The 16,445-nt window shown below is 38.3% G+C and overlaps 1 protein-coding gene across 2 annotated transcripts in view; it reads left to right on the top strand.

Annotated features, from left to right (window-relative positions):
• JAZF1 (JAZF zinc finger 1) overlaps positions 1–16,445 on the top strand; it is a 361,747-nt gene that overhangs the window by 115,405 nt on the left and 229,897 nt on the right. The window lies entirely within an intron of this gene.

Here is a 16,445-nt window from a genome sequence, read left to right as displayed (position 1 = left end):
TTGACACTGAGATTTCACAAAATCAAACTAAATTGCCCTACTTGGTTCAAATAAATTATGTTTTTCTAAGTGGCCCAAATCTACCTTCTTCCTCATTTTTTCATTTTGTTAGCCTGGGCAGAAAACAAGAGAAAGTTTGCCCAACACTTTCTCCATCATTGGTTCTCCAGAGCTTTCCAGCAACAGAAGTCAGATTACCTAAGGCCTGGTGTAGCCTGGGCAGCACTGATGAGGCTCTGGCTGAAGCCTTGGCATTGATTCTCACAGGCCTCTGGCTGTGCTCTGTGGCCACCTCTTTAGTTGCTGGATTGTAGGGGGGCCTAAAGTAGCCCCAAGGAGAAAGCAGGAGCAGCAAGGGGTTCCTTTGGGGATATGGGCACAACAGCATTTGTTAATGGAGAGATAAAGAGTCCACTGGTTTAACAACCAGAGCAGTAGAACTCATCCCTGTTGATGTCTGAGTCATCATCTCTGGAATCTTCCCCCCTCACAACACTGATGGAGCAGGGAAGCATGTTCACTGAGGATAATATTTACCTTAATTCAGGTTTCTCAAACCCAGCCTTTCCTAGCTCCATCTGCTGTGGGCCTAGTACATGACAAAGCTTCACTTAGTTATCTGGAGTGGACACAGACTCCAGCATTTTCTCCTAGAGTTTTTATCCAGGTGGTCTCACAACCATGGAGGGATGGCAGCAGCTTGTCAAAGATTTTCGTATTCAAGGGTAGGCAGGTACAAAGGAGTTAACTTGTGGAAGCTTCATCTGGAATGGGGACCAGCCCTGTGCCAAGATGCTGTAGGTACCTGCTAGTTCTTCTTGGCTCTGGATGAGCAGAGGCTGTCTTTGGATGGATTTTGTAGGGTTTTTTGGATAGCTTTTCTTAAAAAGACCATTCATCTCCTCAGGAGTCATAAAATGAAATTACAAACTGATTTTCCAATTAGAGTTTTAAAACAGTAACAACAATCAAATCAACAGCAGCAGCCACCCTCTGGAAGGTACCATTAGGTAGTAACCGTGAGCTTGAGGCAAGCACAGACACTTTTCCAAGCAGGGACCTTGTAGTACTCTGGTTGAGGATCATTATCTGGTTTGATGGTTCCTACCTTTTGTTGTTAATGCTTTCTCTCTTTCTCTCTCTCTTTTTTTTTTTTTCTTTGAAATGGAGTCTTGCTCTGTCACCCAGGCTGGAGTGCAGTGGTGCTACCTCGGCTCACTGCAAGCTCCGCCTCCTGGATTCAGGCAATTCTCTTGCCTCAGCCTCCCAAGTAGCTGGAATAGCAGGCATGCGCCACCATGCCCTGCTAATTTTTTGTATTTTTAGTAGAGATGGGGGTTCACCATGCTGGCCAGGCTGGTCTTGAACTCCTGACCTTGTGATCCACCTGCCTCAGCCTCCCAAAGTGCTGGGATTACAGGTGTCAGCCACCACGCCCAGCTTTGTTGTTGATGCTTTCTTTGCCACTTCCAGCCCTGACCTGGCCTTTCCAGTGTTCTTTTAACAATCAACCAGCAGTTCTTAGAAATACCTCTGGTGAAGTTCCATAACCTTAGAGATTTGTTTCTGTAATTGTTAGAATTCAGTACATCTAAGGTGTGTGTTAACAGTTCTGTAATATGCTTAACAAAGACTAAATCTGCCTGGGGGTGATTTCCTTAGCATTCCTAAATTCTTGGTTCTAGGTGGAATGAAAACAAAAAACAGAGATAGCACTAGTGAGTTCCTTGCTTACATTAGTGGTCCTCTCGTGAACATTTAACTGCGCTCTTGGCAAGTTTTGCGATCCATCTGGTCCAGTATTTTGGTCGCAAGTAAAAATTTGCTTGATGGAGCTCAACGTCCCACCCCCTGCTTTGTGTCAGGTCTAAAATGTACGCTGTTTGGGAAAGGAAAAATAGCCCCGGGCTGTAATCGCTAACGCACAAATAAAACGCGTTGTAGTTTTATTTTCTCTGCCTTTTCCCATTTAAAAAGAAGGACAAATGTAGGACCCATATAACTGGCAATTTCCTAGGAAAGAAAAAGAAAAGGCATGAGGTGGTTGGGTGATTTTCTTTTTCTTTAGCTATCACATTAACCCTTGGTATTTTACTACCTAGATAACAAGATGCTAGGCAGGATGTAAAACATTTTTGGTAATTTTTCAAAATAGTTGCAAAATTTCTAGGCCATCCTGCACTGACTTAACAGCACATGTTAGGATAGAATAGTGACATTTATGGTCTGCTTGTTGGCAGGAGAAGGTCTGTGAAACATTGTGCAATAAACAAAGTGTGTTTCTTCCATTCCCTCACCTCGCTGTCCTATTGTTCTCTTGAGGCACCTCCCCCCTTCTCTCACCCACTCTTCTACCCTACCCAGGTTTTCACTCTGCTTACATTTGTCAAGAACCCCAAACTGTGTCTCTTGGACCCATGTCTGACTCCCTTCTGTCCTCTTCTATTTAAAACCTACCACCCCTGAATCTTATTCCCAAAAGATTTCTCATCAGTGCTCAGGGAGAAAGTCAGCTGACTGATTCTTTGGTCATTTTCACCAACACCACAATTAATATGTAGGTTATTGTCTGCCAGGATCTGGGACTATGGAGGTAAAGAGGACCCAGTCATTTCCCTAAAAGAACTTAACCTAAATGTGATTTGGATATGCTCCTTGAGTGAGTTTGGACTCAGGATCTACAAGTGCCCTTCAAACTTTTAGATTCTTAGATCTAAAGTTATATAATGAATAACCCTATAGAATGAATCTCTAATGGTGGAATTTAAGATATTCTGTTAGGCTGGTCAAGAAATTTTAAAGGCTAAGTGATCTAGTGCCTCTAAAATTGTACCCTTTTTATTCCACCTGCCTGTAAGATCATTAGCAGAGCATTTTTTAGAGGAAAACAAAAACCAAAAATCTTCTTTGGTTCTCAAATTCCTAATCTGTGAAAGAAGACTGAGTTAGATGATAATAAGATCTCTTTACACTTTATCCCACATTCCTGATATTTTGTTTGGCAAACATGAAGTATGAGGAAGTTCTGTTTAACTACTTGAGTGTTGTTGTAAGTTTGCTTCCTTAACTCTCATTATATTAATATTAGTTTAAAAATTTATAGAATTGTTTATAGCCACATTTCAGAATGCATCGCTTAGTTTTTCAATTTAAAAACTAGTTCTTTGTTGAATGGGTGATAAATAGGACCACATTTCTTTTTGTTCTTTTCTATTTAATAATCAGTTTCCAGAAATCTTGCTTTCTGCTCTCATGTTGGAATAAAAATTGAAAAAGCTTTTGCTTATATAAGATTTTTACATAGTTTCCTTCTTTTAAATTTTATGTTGGTTTCCTGCTGGCTGGTTAAAGTACAAAATGATGAGGTTTGAAATATGTTTCTATTTTGGGGGAAAATTAAAATTAAAAGACAAAAATAAGTAAATATATAGTCAGACGTTCTGGTCATTGAGGAGTGTTAATTCCATATCTTTGGTTTCCTTGATTTTCCCTACCTCAGTCATGTATATATTTTTTAATTATAATTTACAGGATGTCCAATTTTTTTAACTCTTGGCAGTTACCTATCACTATTAGACTGGTGTGACCTTTTAGAAGATTTTCGGAGGAGAAAAAATAGAGCATTTCTTGCAGTCATGTTGAAACTCTCTGGTTAGATATGATATGCAACTCATTAGATTTAAAATTCCATTTTGATAACTTTCACACTGTGGCATTTCTTGAGCCCTCTCTCACATGTCAAAGAGATGCATATAGATTGGAAACTATTTATTCAGGGAACCTCAAAGGGTACTATAAATATAGTTGTAAAATGTCAAGTTATTTGCATGCTGGTGAATTAGATGTCCTAATAATTTTTGTAATCCCAGATATTTGCTTGTTTCCATTACCAAGGAACACAAGAAGATACTACAAATAATGCATATCATTCTTTTCTTTCTGTTCAATTTTAGTATAGCTTTGTTTTATATTTTGATTTAATTTAGCTTTTACAATTAAGAGCCCAAGTTCAAATATATGTGATATGAAACTATTCTTAAAGATATTTGATTTTTTTTCCCCTGAATTATATGGGTTATACTCTTAAGGAGTGTTTAATAATGTTGGTCATTATTACAAGGGTGATTTTTTTGGAGGAAATTTTTTTGTTATATCTTGCTATCAAGTCTCCCTGCCTTTCCTTCTCTTTTTTCACCTATATTCTGGTTCTGTTGCAGTTTGCAGAAGTGAGGATGCCTCATTCATCTTTTTATATCACAGTTCCTAGTCTACAGTCTGTCCAATACTGGGTACTAAAGGAAAGATAAATAAATGATCTGTGTTTTTCAATGCACTTTTTAATATCTTAGTTTCAAATGTTACTCTGGAAGTAATTAGGATCTGCAAATTCTTGTTAAAATGTTTTAGAATAAGGTATTATGAGATCTATTTGTTATTTTTAAATTATAAACGAAAGTCCAGCCCTTTTCTGTGGAAGAGAGAAAGAACAGGGTGTAAAAAGAGGAAGAAATAATTAATTTGACTTTAAATCCTTTGGTAGGCAAGGTGCTGAGCTTGGAATTTTTTCATATGGTATAAGCAAAGAATAAAATAAGCTTAGAAGATGTTTTCTTGCATCATTCAAAGTTTTTCAAAACATGTAGTTGGCCGTCATTTCAGCTGACACGTACATGAAAAGACGGCATATTTTTAATGGATAGAGTGAGTAGTGTATGATGAGGAAAGAGTACATGACTATATGAATTCAGAAATGAGAATTAAACACTGTGTCAGTCTAGGTCAAACGAGGAGACAAAAACCACAAAGAAACTTAAAACGGGAAGTTTAGCGTAAGGAATTACTAAACTAAGATAGGAGAGTAACTATAAAGATGTAAAGAGAACTCAATAAGTGCCCTAAGACTGAAGAAAAATATGCAAGGAAGGACACACTTGGAAGCCACTCCCCAAGGCTGGGTTCAGACTGTTTTGGAGAGGGTGTGGATGTAGCTCCCTGCCATGGCACGGAAGTTTGCTGGCTTTGGGGCATAGGCAACCTGAGGCTGGTGGGGAGTTGAAATATCACAGTGGGCACAAGCTGCAGGCCCTGTGTGGGAGGCCTGTGGAAAGGTGGTTACTCAGCCTCAGGACAGGGCTGCGGAGTCGCTAAGGGACTGCATGCTCTGCACACAAGACTGGAGCAGAGATGTCCCTATATACATGCACTGCTGAAGGACAGTGAAGCAGCAGCAAGAAAATGTCAAAACACAGTACTCTGGAGCCGCTACAGTGTCCCTGCGGCGCCCTCTACTGACAAGGCCTCACACTGAGCTCACTCTAACTAACATTGAGCTCACTCAATGTTAGGCTTTGAGTCAGGAAGAATGCTTCGAGTCCAGTCCAGTCCATTATCACAGAGCAGCTATTAAGGGGTGTATTTGGAGTTGAGCAGTGATCACCTGACAGCTGGCACAACCCCAAATCCCACATCCCAATTTAGCCAGACACATTTTGTTTTGTTGTGATAATTTATAAACGAATCAACAGCAGCTCATTTCTCTTGCAGGGTTCACTCTCTACCTTATAACTGAAGTACTCAGTAAAAAATTGTGTGGTTTTGCTGGGTTTCCCCACTCCGTCCATCACTGTTAGGCCAGATCCTTCGTGTCCAATCATATTTCTGCATGGCTGTTCATTCATCAAACCTAAATATAAAAATAAAGTTTTTCATGGCCAAGCAAAAAAAAAAAAAAGTGTTCATGATAATAAGATTGATTTTGATACTTTAAAAATGTTTGCATATTAAAATCAAGAAATACCCCCTTGTCTTACTAAAGCCAGCTCTTTCTGATTGTATGCATAGTATATGCCTTTTTATATTATTTGTAATATACTGGGTTTTCACCATTGTAAATACAGCCACTCTGGGTCTGAAAACTCTCCTGGCTCCTTTTTGTGTAGCTCTATCTCATAAGGCTTAGTAAGAGCAAGGGATAATCACGTTTAACAAAGCCATTTCTTTTTGCTATTAACATGCTCACCTTTACACTTGATGGCAACAGCCGAATCCCTCCATTAGGCATCATTAAAATTATTCTTTGGGTTATTTTGATTAATGCTTTTTAATTTCCTTGTGCTCCCCTTGGTCCTAAATTGTAAGAGCAGTTAAATAGGAGTGTTCAGTGGAGCGTGTCTGCCATTCATTGTTATGCATATATTTATGAGTTTTGTGTACTTTCTTAAATAGCAGCTTCAAAAAAATGAGTGCATTGGCAGAAATGTTTATATAAAATTACATTTTGCAAAGCTTGATTTTACAACATGATAAACAGGAGAGAAAGTTAAGGAAGTAGAAAGCAACATCTGCATTGTAAGATCTCATCATGGTACCACAATCTTACAGTAATAGTAATAATAACGCCTTTTTTTCTTTTGAGTGCTGACTATGGCCAGCCATGTTCTAAGTAGTTTACTGCACTAATTCATTTGATCCTTACAAAAACCCATGTATGAGGCAAGTACTATTCTTATTCCCATTTTAGAAGTAGAAATATTAAAGCAGAGTTTAAATAACTTCCCAAGGCTGCCTGGCTAATCAGTACTGTGCAGAAGTTTGAGCCCAGGCAGTCTGGTTTCAAAGCTCTCATTCTGAACCACTGTAAATCATACTGTCTGCAGGATCAGTGGAACAGATTTTTTTCAATTGTACTGCCAATCTGACAGGACAGGAAGAAATGCTCAGATGCTAAATACCAAGTGAAATTTGGAAACCCAGAGAGAGCTCTGGAGGCTGACTTTCACCCTGAACTTGCTCTTAGGTTTTTACAACCTCCAGAGCCACAGAAGGAAAACTCTAGGCCCACCCAAGTTGAACTGTATAATTAGCAAAGACTCCTCCCACCATGGAACTGGTACCTCTAAGCTATATTCTCTTGGTAACGGCAAGCTAGAAAAAACCCTGAGACTCCTCCAAGGAAAATTTTTTGTCTTGAACCTTAGAGCTATGTGGAGGAGCAAAAAATAAATCTCCTCAGAAAATTTGTAACCACAGAGCAACTTGTGGATTTACAGCTGAAATTCACACTAGCTAAATGGTCAGAAAAACATTCAGCTTAGAATCTAATTAAAATGGTACCAGGTTGGTAGTCGCTCTTGTCACCTAGCAGAAGCAAATGCAGATTCTTTGTGAAGGAATTCTTTCTTTATTTGACCATAAAGAACCCTTACAGAATTCCTAAAATACATTAGCTCCCATTCAAAAATCTCAAAACACACACAAAAAATAAATCATTGTGAAAAAGAGTCAGCAGAATCAACCTGCAAAGACTTCAGATACTGAATTTATCAGACATAATACATAAAATAAGTATGTTTACTACGTTTACAAAAATGGAAGAGAAGATTGAAAATATGTGTAAGGAGCAAGAGTATTGAAATAACAAAGAACATATGAAAATTAGGCAGATGCAACTTATATTAACTAAAATATAGAAATTTCAATTAAAAGCTTGATAGGTAATCAGTGACAAATTAGATAGAATCAAATAAAGAATTAATAGGCTAGAAGATAAAATTGAATAAAGTATTTAGAATGCAGTAGATACAAAGATGAAAAATACAGAAGAGGGCTAAAAGACAACAAGAAGAGTGAATTTCCAGAAGTGATTAAAGATACCAACACATTAAACAAGACTAAATTTTTAAGAGATCCGTTTGCCTAGATATGGCACAGTAAAATAGCAGAGCACCATGACAAAGAAAATCCTTAAGCAGCCACAGAGAGAAGATATATAGCTTTCAGAGGAGCGGTTCAACTAACTATAGTGATGACAGGGCAGAAAATAGTGGGACAATGTCTTCAGAATACAGAGAGAAAATTAGCCTGTAATTGTTTGCTCAGCCAAATCTGTCTTTCAAAAATGAGGATAAGATAAAGCAATTTTCAGACCAAGGAAAGAGGAGCAACATATTCTCATGAAAGGAGATTCTAAAATATGTACTTTGAGAAGAAGGTAAGAGATCGCAAATAAAATGATTAGAGTTAAAAGAAGGAAATATGTGGGAAATTTGAATCAACAGTAACTTTCTTGTGAGCTTAGAAAACCAAAATATGTGTCATTTATAGCATGTCAGTCAGGAGGTGATTACATATAACATACTATTTGGGAGGAAGGTAAATAAATTGGCAATGTTTAGGTGTTGATACATTATATATAATTTCAGTATTTTCAGAATAACCACTAAATTATATTAAATATAACTGGACAAATTATTCCAGTTAAGAGACAAAGATTATCAGTCTGGATTTTAAAAAATGTTGGCAGCATGCTGCTTCCAAGAATCATCTTCACAACACATAAAGAAAAGATGAAATGAAAAGTATGTAAAGTTATATGCCAGGCAGAGTCCTACAAAAAGAAACCTGGTATATTAATAATGGAATTTAAGCAAAAATATTATTAATGATAAAGAAGGTCCTAGCAGATTCATAAAACAATTCTAAACGTTTATATACTTATTATGTTACTACTATGACCCAAAATATGTAAAGTCAAAATTATTGAAATCACAAGGAAAATAAAACAGTCTTGTTATCCTGCGGCAGATTTTAATCTCTTTCTCACTCTGTCTAATTGGTTTATTAAGCAGGCAAAAAAGTAACAGTGTTAAGCTTGGTGTGAAAGACATACAAAGAACGCTGCATCCAACATTTGAAGTGGGAGAGCATTTTAAGTGCACGTAAAATACTTAAGAAAATTGACGGCAATGAAAATATTTAAGAAAATTGCACTATAAACTCAGTAACAAAAACTAGAAGAAAACCCGTATGTTTGGAAATTATGAAGCATGCATGCAAATAAATCACAGGACAAAGCAGACATTATGGGGAACATAAAATATTTAGAATATTTAGAAACATAAAATATTCAGAAATAAACAATAATGAAAATACATAAAATCTATGTTAAAACTTATGGGATATAGCTGAATAGTACTTAGAAATGTATTGAAGAAAGGCTGAACATTAATGAGATGAAAGCATCTGTGCTATTCTGTTCTCTGATCAAGTTGGTTAAACTAGGAGCTGTTTCCCAGAATCTCCTTCCTTGTATAGGAAGGCCAAAAGATGAACTTGTAGGAGACTGGGGGGTAGAATTAGTGAAGCAGCGGCCTTCATTCTCCAGAGTACTTCAGGGTGAGATGGGATGATGAACAGAAATAGAGGCAGGTGCAGGCAGGTTCTGGCTTGTCATTTTTGTCCTCTCTGTATCTAGCTCTTCTTCCCTCTGGCTGGCCACCCCAGGTTCTTTCCTGTGGACCCACAAAAAGTGAGCTTTCCTTAGACCTCTTTGTGCATCCCCCACTTTGTAGGTCCACTTTGGTGTTATATGAGCCTGGCTTCTGAGTTCCCTGCATGCAAACTCTGACTGGTCCTCCTGCTCCAGGGCTTCAGAAGGAGTGACTGGTGTCCCCATCAGGATCAGCACCACCGCCTTCACTTCCCCAGCCCCTCCCACAGTAGCAGGGTCTAATTGCTGTAAGCATTCCTCCTGTCACATCACTGATAATGGTTCTGCATCCTTGACTGGACAGCATCCAGCCTCAGTTAGAAAAAATAACCACCTAATAACCCCTCAGAAAATGGAGGGATATAATGAAAGAAGAACTAGAATTAAGGAGAAAAAAATGTTTACATTAGACAGGATCAAGAAAGCCAAAAGTTTGTTCTTTGAAAAGATGAATAGAGTTGACAGACTTCTGCCAAGACTTATCAAGGAAAATGAAAAGAGAAAAGCCATAAACAAATGATGTTAGTAACCACAGTTAGGGCAGAGATTTAAATCTAATAAAAGAATATTTTGGGCCGGGCGCAGTGGCTCAAGCCTGTAATCCCAGCACTTTGGGAGGCCGAGATGGGCGGATCACGAGGTCAGGAGATCGAGACCATCCTGGCTAACACGGTGAAACCCCGTCTCTACTAAAAACTACAAAAAACTAGCCGGGCGAGGTGGCGGCGCCTGTAGTCCCAGCTACCCGGGAGGCTGAGGCAGGAGAATGGCATAAACCCGGGAGGCGGAGCTTGCAGTGAGCTGAGATCCGGCCACTGCACTCCAGCCTGGGTGACAGAGCGAGACTCCGTCTCAAAAAAAAAAAAAAAAAAAAAAAAAAAATATTTTGAACAAATTTGGGGCCAATACATTTTAAATCTTAGACACAATGGGAAAATTCCTAACTTACTAAAACTGAAAGTCTACAAAGACCTAAGTAGCTTATAACCATTAAAAATAGGAGTAAAAAATCCCATAAGTTGGGTGATGGGTCATGAAAATTCATTATAACATTCTCTTTACTTCCATGTACGTTTGAAAAATCTCTGTAACAAAAATTTAAAAATTAAAACAAAATCTTTTCATAGAGAAAACACCAGGCCCAGATGTTTTTGTCATATAAGATGATCAAGGATTAAATGAGATAATACATATAAAGTACTTAGAGAGTACTTGGCACAATATTAAGTGGTCAGTACATCTTAACTATTATCACTCTTAACATTCCTTGGGCTTGTTTGCAGGGTCTCTCTTCAACCTATACTGAGGTACAAAAGTAGAGTTTAAAATAAATAATCTCTGAAAACCTCATACAGGTAGACACAGAGGTTAAGGTCATAAAAACATTTTTTATGTGCTTTTACAATAATCAGGCTAAAATCTTCCTTATACTACCCAGTTCATTTATTTAGCAAGTTGTTTACTAAGGCGTGGGTTAAAGGTAAGATTCAGCCTAGCCCCTATCAGGTAAACCCTCTTTAATGTGCAACAGTTTCTGAACTTCATTGATGAGGGTCACAGCATGATGGAGAGCTAGGAACTTGCTTTAATCTTACTTTCTATTATGGAGAAATTCAGAAAAATAGCCAAAGTAATGTCATTGTTCATGTGTTCCAGAATAAATTTTATAGAATTAACATTTTAGCATGCTCTAGAATAGCAGCTTAAAATCTTATCCCCTAAAGACACAAAACATTATGATATATATGTATTCATAAAGGAGAGTACAGGCAGCCCCCAACTTAAGAGATGGGTGGGTTCTGGAGTGTCGTTGTACCTTAGTTCTTGAGTCATGGTGGTGAGGAGCTACCAACATGGGAAAGGGTTTCAGGAGCAGGGAATAGGAGGGTGCATCAGGAATTGTTAGCATAAAGAAGACAAAGAGAAGGGTAGTACGCAGCCACATTGGTGATTGCAAAAGCGGCCTGAGCCCCGGCTGAGCATAAAGCCAGATAGCTCTCCTGATTTCATGAGCTGTGTTTGCTTTTAGTTTAATCCACTAGTTTAGCACTTGTGACATGGTGGACATGATTCTTGAGGAGGAAAAGGTTTATAATGATTTCCTCTGTGAAATTTTATGCTCACACTCAGATAATACATTCAGTCCAGCCTCAACAATTTCTTTCTTATTTTTTTTGTGTGTCTAGTTGTTGAAATAGTTCAAGGAATGAAGCTGCCACGTGGTGTTGCCCTTTGAGTCTTGTAGTTAATTTTTATATGGTAAAGACTTGCACTCCCAGGAGTCCCATCTGACATAAGGCTGTTCTCTCCTGTCATGTACATGTGGTGTGAACTGCCTCCTTTTACTAATTAACTTTCTTCCTTTTATTAATTAGTGTTCATTTATGCTTTAGTTTATTGCAGGCTCTGGGTTTTTTTTTTTTTAGAGATATTCTCTAAATCATATTCCCCCACCCCTTTATTATCTACTCTTCAGTCACTCACTATGGAGGCCCTGCACTGTGAAGACCTGAGCTGGGTGCTTCAGAGGATACTGTGATGGGTAAGACACTGTCTCTGTTCACAAAGAATGGAAAGCAGAAGAGAGAACAGGCTACTGTGTAGCGTAGTGTCAGACAGAAGATAAGCACCATAGTACAATGTTTTCTGAGAATTCAAAGGAAGAGGAGGTTGAATCCTGACTACCCTGAGCTGTGAGGCCTTAAACAAGTTACTTAACATCGCCGAGCTTCAATTTCCCATCTGGAATATGGGGCATATATTATACGTATTGCTTTGGTGTTTTCAGGAATAGAAATGATCTATATAAAGCACAGTGTGTGGGAAACAGGCTGTCCTTCAGGAAAGCTATTATCATCAAATCAGCAAATAATCATTGTGCACCTACTATGTGCCAGCCACTCTTCCAAGCCCAAGAGATACACTGGTGAAGACAACGAAGAGTCTTCTCTTCGTGAAGCTTACATTGTATGTAGTAAATGATATTAAAACATTATTATTAAATCCATCATAAATGAAGATCTCTTGCTGTTACTATTAGAGTATCCTTTTGAAGGAAGCTGCAAAGGTATACATACATATGTTTAACAGTCGAAGATGGAAATTTGGGGATGGGTGAAGGTAGAGGAAAGGAGATCACACACACCAAAGTGAGGGCTGGGAGATCTTCATAGGACGGGCTCAAGGAAGGCTGTTGAGGGGTGTTTTGGGCCAGGGCATATGGCTAACCCTGGAGTGGGGAGTGAGTGCCAGACCAGGGAGTTCATAGACAGTGATAAACCATGGAGAGCCATCAGGGATTTTTAACCTGGAGTATGACTTGATCAGAGTGGAACTTTAGGAATTTTGATGTGTTAGTGATGCAAAAAGTGGATGGAAGGGAGAGAGACTGGACTACAAGTTGGAGAGATCAGGTCATTGCAAAATTTAGTTTAAAAAAAAAAAAAACCTGAAAGAAATGAATTGGAGCCATATTCTGTCATTTAGTAAGTCTATAATGGGAACTTTTAAAATTTAATTTTTCAAAGTCTTATTAACATGCAGTACATGAACTCTAAGTGTACATGACTGATTTTTAACAATTGCATATTTCATCTATAGCCCTGGTAAACACCATCCAGATCGAGATAGAGCACATTGCCAGCACCTATATTGAGGACTTTTACCTCAAAATGCAATGTGAGCTCCATGCATTGTAGCTTGTTTTAGGGAGGGATGGTGTGGATAAGTCTATGAGGTAAATCCTACCTAGCGCCAGCCGTCTTTTCAGCTCTCCGGTCCATCTCCCTCCCCTTCCTTCCTGAGCAGCCAGTTGCTACATTAACCAGACAGCAGGAAGAAAGGCAGACTGTGTCTACCAGCGTCTGCACCTCTTCCTGCGTTAACTTTTTAAGTGGGATACACGAGGCACATTTACCCTAATGGCCTCGAGCATGAGAGAATCACATATTATACCAGGCCCTGGGTTTCCTAAAGGGAAATGGCAGAAATATTTACAAGTAGCTTTAGTGTGGCCAGAACATACCCACACAGACCGCAAATAGAGATCCTGTCAGCAAATGTACAAGGGGAGGCTTCACTGGGTCTAGGGGCATGACCAGGGAGCAAGGGCCCTAGGGTCAGTGCTTTTTGCCATTCTCCCTCTCAAAAGAAATTGTATGGTGTTCTCTTCATATATAGGAGAGGACCCATCTTCGTTCCAGTGCTGGTGACTGCCTTGCCATACTCTAGTTGAATATTCATGCATCAGTTGTTATAAAGGACAACTGGGATTGGTTAAATTAAAAAGGGTAGATTCTTTTTAAGTTGTATCTCTTCAACTTCTGTAACTACTATGGGGTCAGTTTTATGCTAGAGCAAATAAGAGAGCCATCCATTTAATAGATAAATGGTACTGATTGAGCAAGAATGATGACTGAAAGTAGTGCTTTGTATATTTAAGTAGATGTAGGATTATATGCTCTGTGGAAAGCAGAATTTGAAGGTTTTGTTCTACGTCACTAATTGGTTTGAGGCACATTTACCTTTCTCAATGAAGATGGGAAGTGTATACTTGGGGAGGTATATATGCAAAGTGAGAAATAGACAAGGATTCCTATCCTAATTGAAGAAATTGAATTTTAATCCTGGAAGGAGCATGAAGACTAATGGCTTTCCTTTTTTCCTTTTCCTTTTGCTTTATTCAACAGTTTTTTAGAAAGATTGATGCAGAGCTGCTCAGGGTGTGGGGTGGGGTGGGAAAGGTGAGGATGTAAGGGTCCTGTGAGGCCCTCTAGCATCTTCTCAGTATGAGTGGATTCAGCCAGTGTCTTCTTAGCCCCCTCCAGTTCCTTCCATACCTTTCCACTCCTTTGCTCAAAAGCCAAGTGCTGGTGTTATGAAATGTAAGAAAAGCTATTTCATTTCAAACTGCTATTGGTTGAAAACTCTCATTGGGATCACAACATATTTTGATTCTTTGGGATACTTTTTGCCATTAATAAGAGGTATGAAAATACTGTTTTATCTATTGTTTTCTTTTGCTATATAGTAGAATCAATTGCTTCAATTATTTCCTGAATACGCTCCTGTAAAAGATTTCTTCTTCATATCTGTGTAATTGTCATAGAGTTGACAAGGATGCAGAAAAATTGGAATGCTTATGCATTGTTTATAGGAATAAAAAACAGTTATGTAACTTTATTACATAAAGCCATTATGGAAAACAGTTCCTCAAAACAGAAACAAAACATTATAGAAAACATGTTCCTCAAAAAACTGAAAATAGAATTACTGTGCGATTCACCAAACCCACTTCTGGGTATATATCCAAAATAATTGAAAGCAGGGTCTAAAAGAGATATTTGCACACCCATATTCTTTATACCATTATTTACAATAGCCAAGGAGTGCAAGCAACCTAAGTATCCATCAGCAGATGAGTGGATTGAGAAAGTGTGGTGTGTAATTACAGTGGAATATCATGCAGATGTAATGAAGGAAATCCTATCACATGTTACCGTATGGCTAACCCTCAAGGACATCATGCTAGGCAAAATAAGTCTCAAAAGGACAAGTACTGTGAGTCAAAGTATATGGCGTATCAAAATCTTAGCAACAAAGTAGGAAAGCAGTTGTCAAAGCCTAGGGTAGGGGAAATTAGTATTTAATGGTATAGAGTTTCCATTTTGCGAGAGGGAGAATTCTAGAGATCTGTTGTACAACGATGTGAAGATACGTAACACTGCTGAACTATATACTTAGAAGTGGTTAAGATGGTAAAATACTGTATTTTTTACCACAATTAAAAAAAAAGTCAGCATCCATACTTGTTGCTGTTTATTTGTGTGAAAATGATTCCTCATCTTTGGGAATGTCCTATATTCTAACACTAGGACTCTTAGCTTGATTTTTGCCAGTTTTATTTTTACATCCTAATTGATCAGCATATCAGATAATCACAAGTAACATAAAGATACAAGTTGCTTTGCTCTGCTTAAGAAACTGAAGTGATTGGAGGTGTTTGTTTGTTTAATTTGTTGAATACTTCTGCAATTCCTGTTGTGCCAGATGGCTTCGTCTTTTTTATACATGGCTGGAGAAGCCACTTGTAGGTGAGGTCTTGAGTGTAGATTATCTGCTTCGCACTGAGGTAAAATGACGGGTCAATAGGGATTGCTTTCTTTTACAAGTTTTTATAGTAGATTTTTACACCTGCATATCAATTATCAAATTAGTCATCTGACTCCAGAAATTCAGATAAAATGCACATGAAGGAGAGACAAAAAGGTATGTCATTTTCTTGGTGCTATTCAACTTCTTAAGAGCAGAAGCACCCATTTTTTAATATGAGCAGTTTATAGCTATTCATGGTTAAATGGTTTATAGGATTCTTTGTAACAAAAGGCGGTCTAATTACCAAGGAGGAGAGAATAATATGCCCAGGTTATTTACAATGTGTGACTTACTTAAATTATGATCCTGTTAACTATACAAAAATGACAGAAAGCAGAAACATCAGAGCAAATTAAACATTTTGGCTTTTCATTAATGATCTTGAATATAGGAGGTGTGCACAAGGTTAATTTTTTTTTTCCTTTAAACATCACATGAGGCCTGCCCTCAGAGTGAACCTGCAGTTTCAGATTCTATGCATTGGCTTCTAAACAGAAAAAAATGACAGTGTTTTTTCTTTTCCACTAGGCCACACTAGAATGTTTAGTTTGTCAGTAAATCACTTTGTAAGGTTTCTAATGCCCGTCTAAATCAATTTAAGGTGTGATTTCTTTCCTTGTGATTTCTGTTTTCTGAGTTACTAGTTGATTTTAATTGTTCTTATTTGCAGGCTTTAAATATTGATGAACTGTATTATTTATAGCACTGTTTGGTGGCACTGACCTTTGTAGGGAGTTTGCATATGAACCCCAGGACTTTTATTTAGTGGGGAAGTGGGATGGGTGAGGCTTGTTGGGGAGACGCCTTGGTTATAAGTGAAACAGATGAGTATGCAAAAGGAGCTGGAAAAATTAGGTTTCACAAGCCAGTTTGCAGGAGACAATGCAGAACTTTACTAGATTAGAGCTATTATTTATTATAAGAATATCATACTCGGCCGGGCGCGGTGGCTCAAGCCTGTAATCCCAGCACTTTGGGAGGCCGAGACGGGCGGATCACGAGGTCAGGAGATCGAGACCATCCT

Source organism: Colobus angolensis, unplaced genomic scaffold, assembly GCF_000951035.1.
Source record: "Colobus angolensis palliatus isolate OR3802 unplaced genomic scaffold, Cang.pa_1.0 Scaffold175, whole genome shotgun sequence".
NCBI classification, from domain to species: Eukaryota; Metazoa; Chordata; class Mammalia; order Primates; family Cercopithecidae; genus Colobus; species Colobus angolensis.
This window is presented reverse-complemented; position numbering and strand designations above follow the sequence as displayed.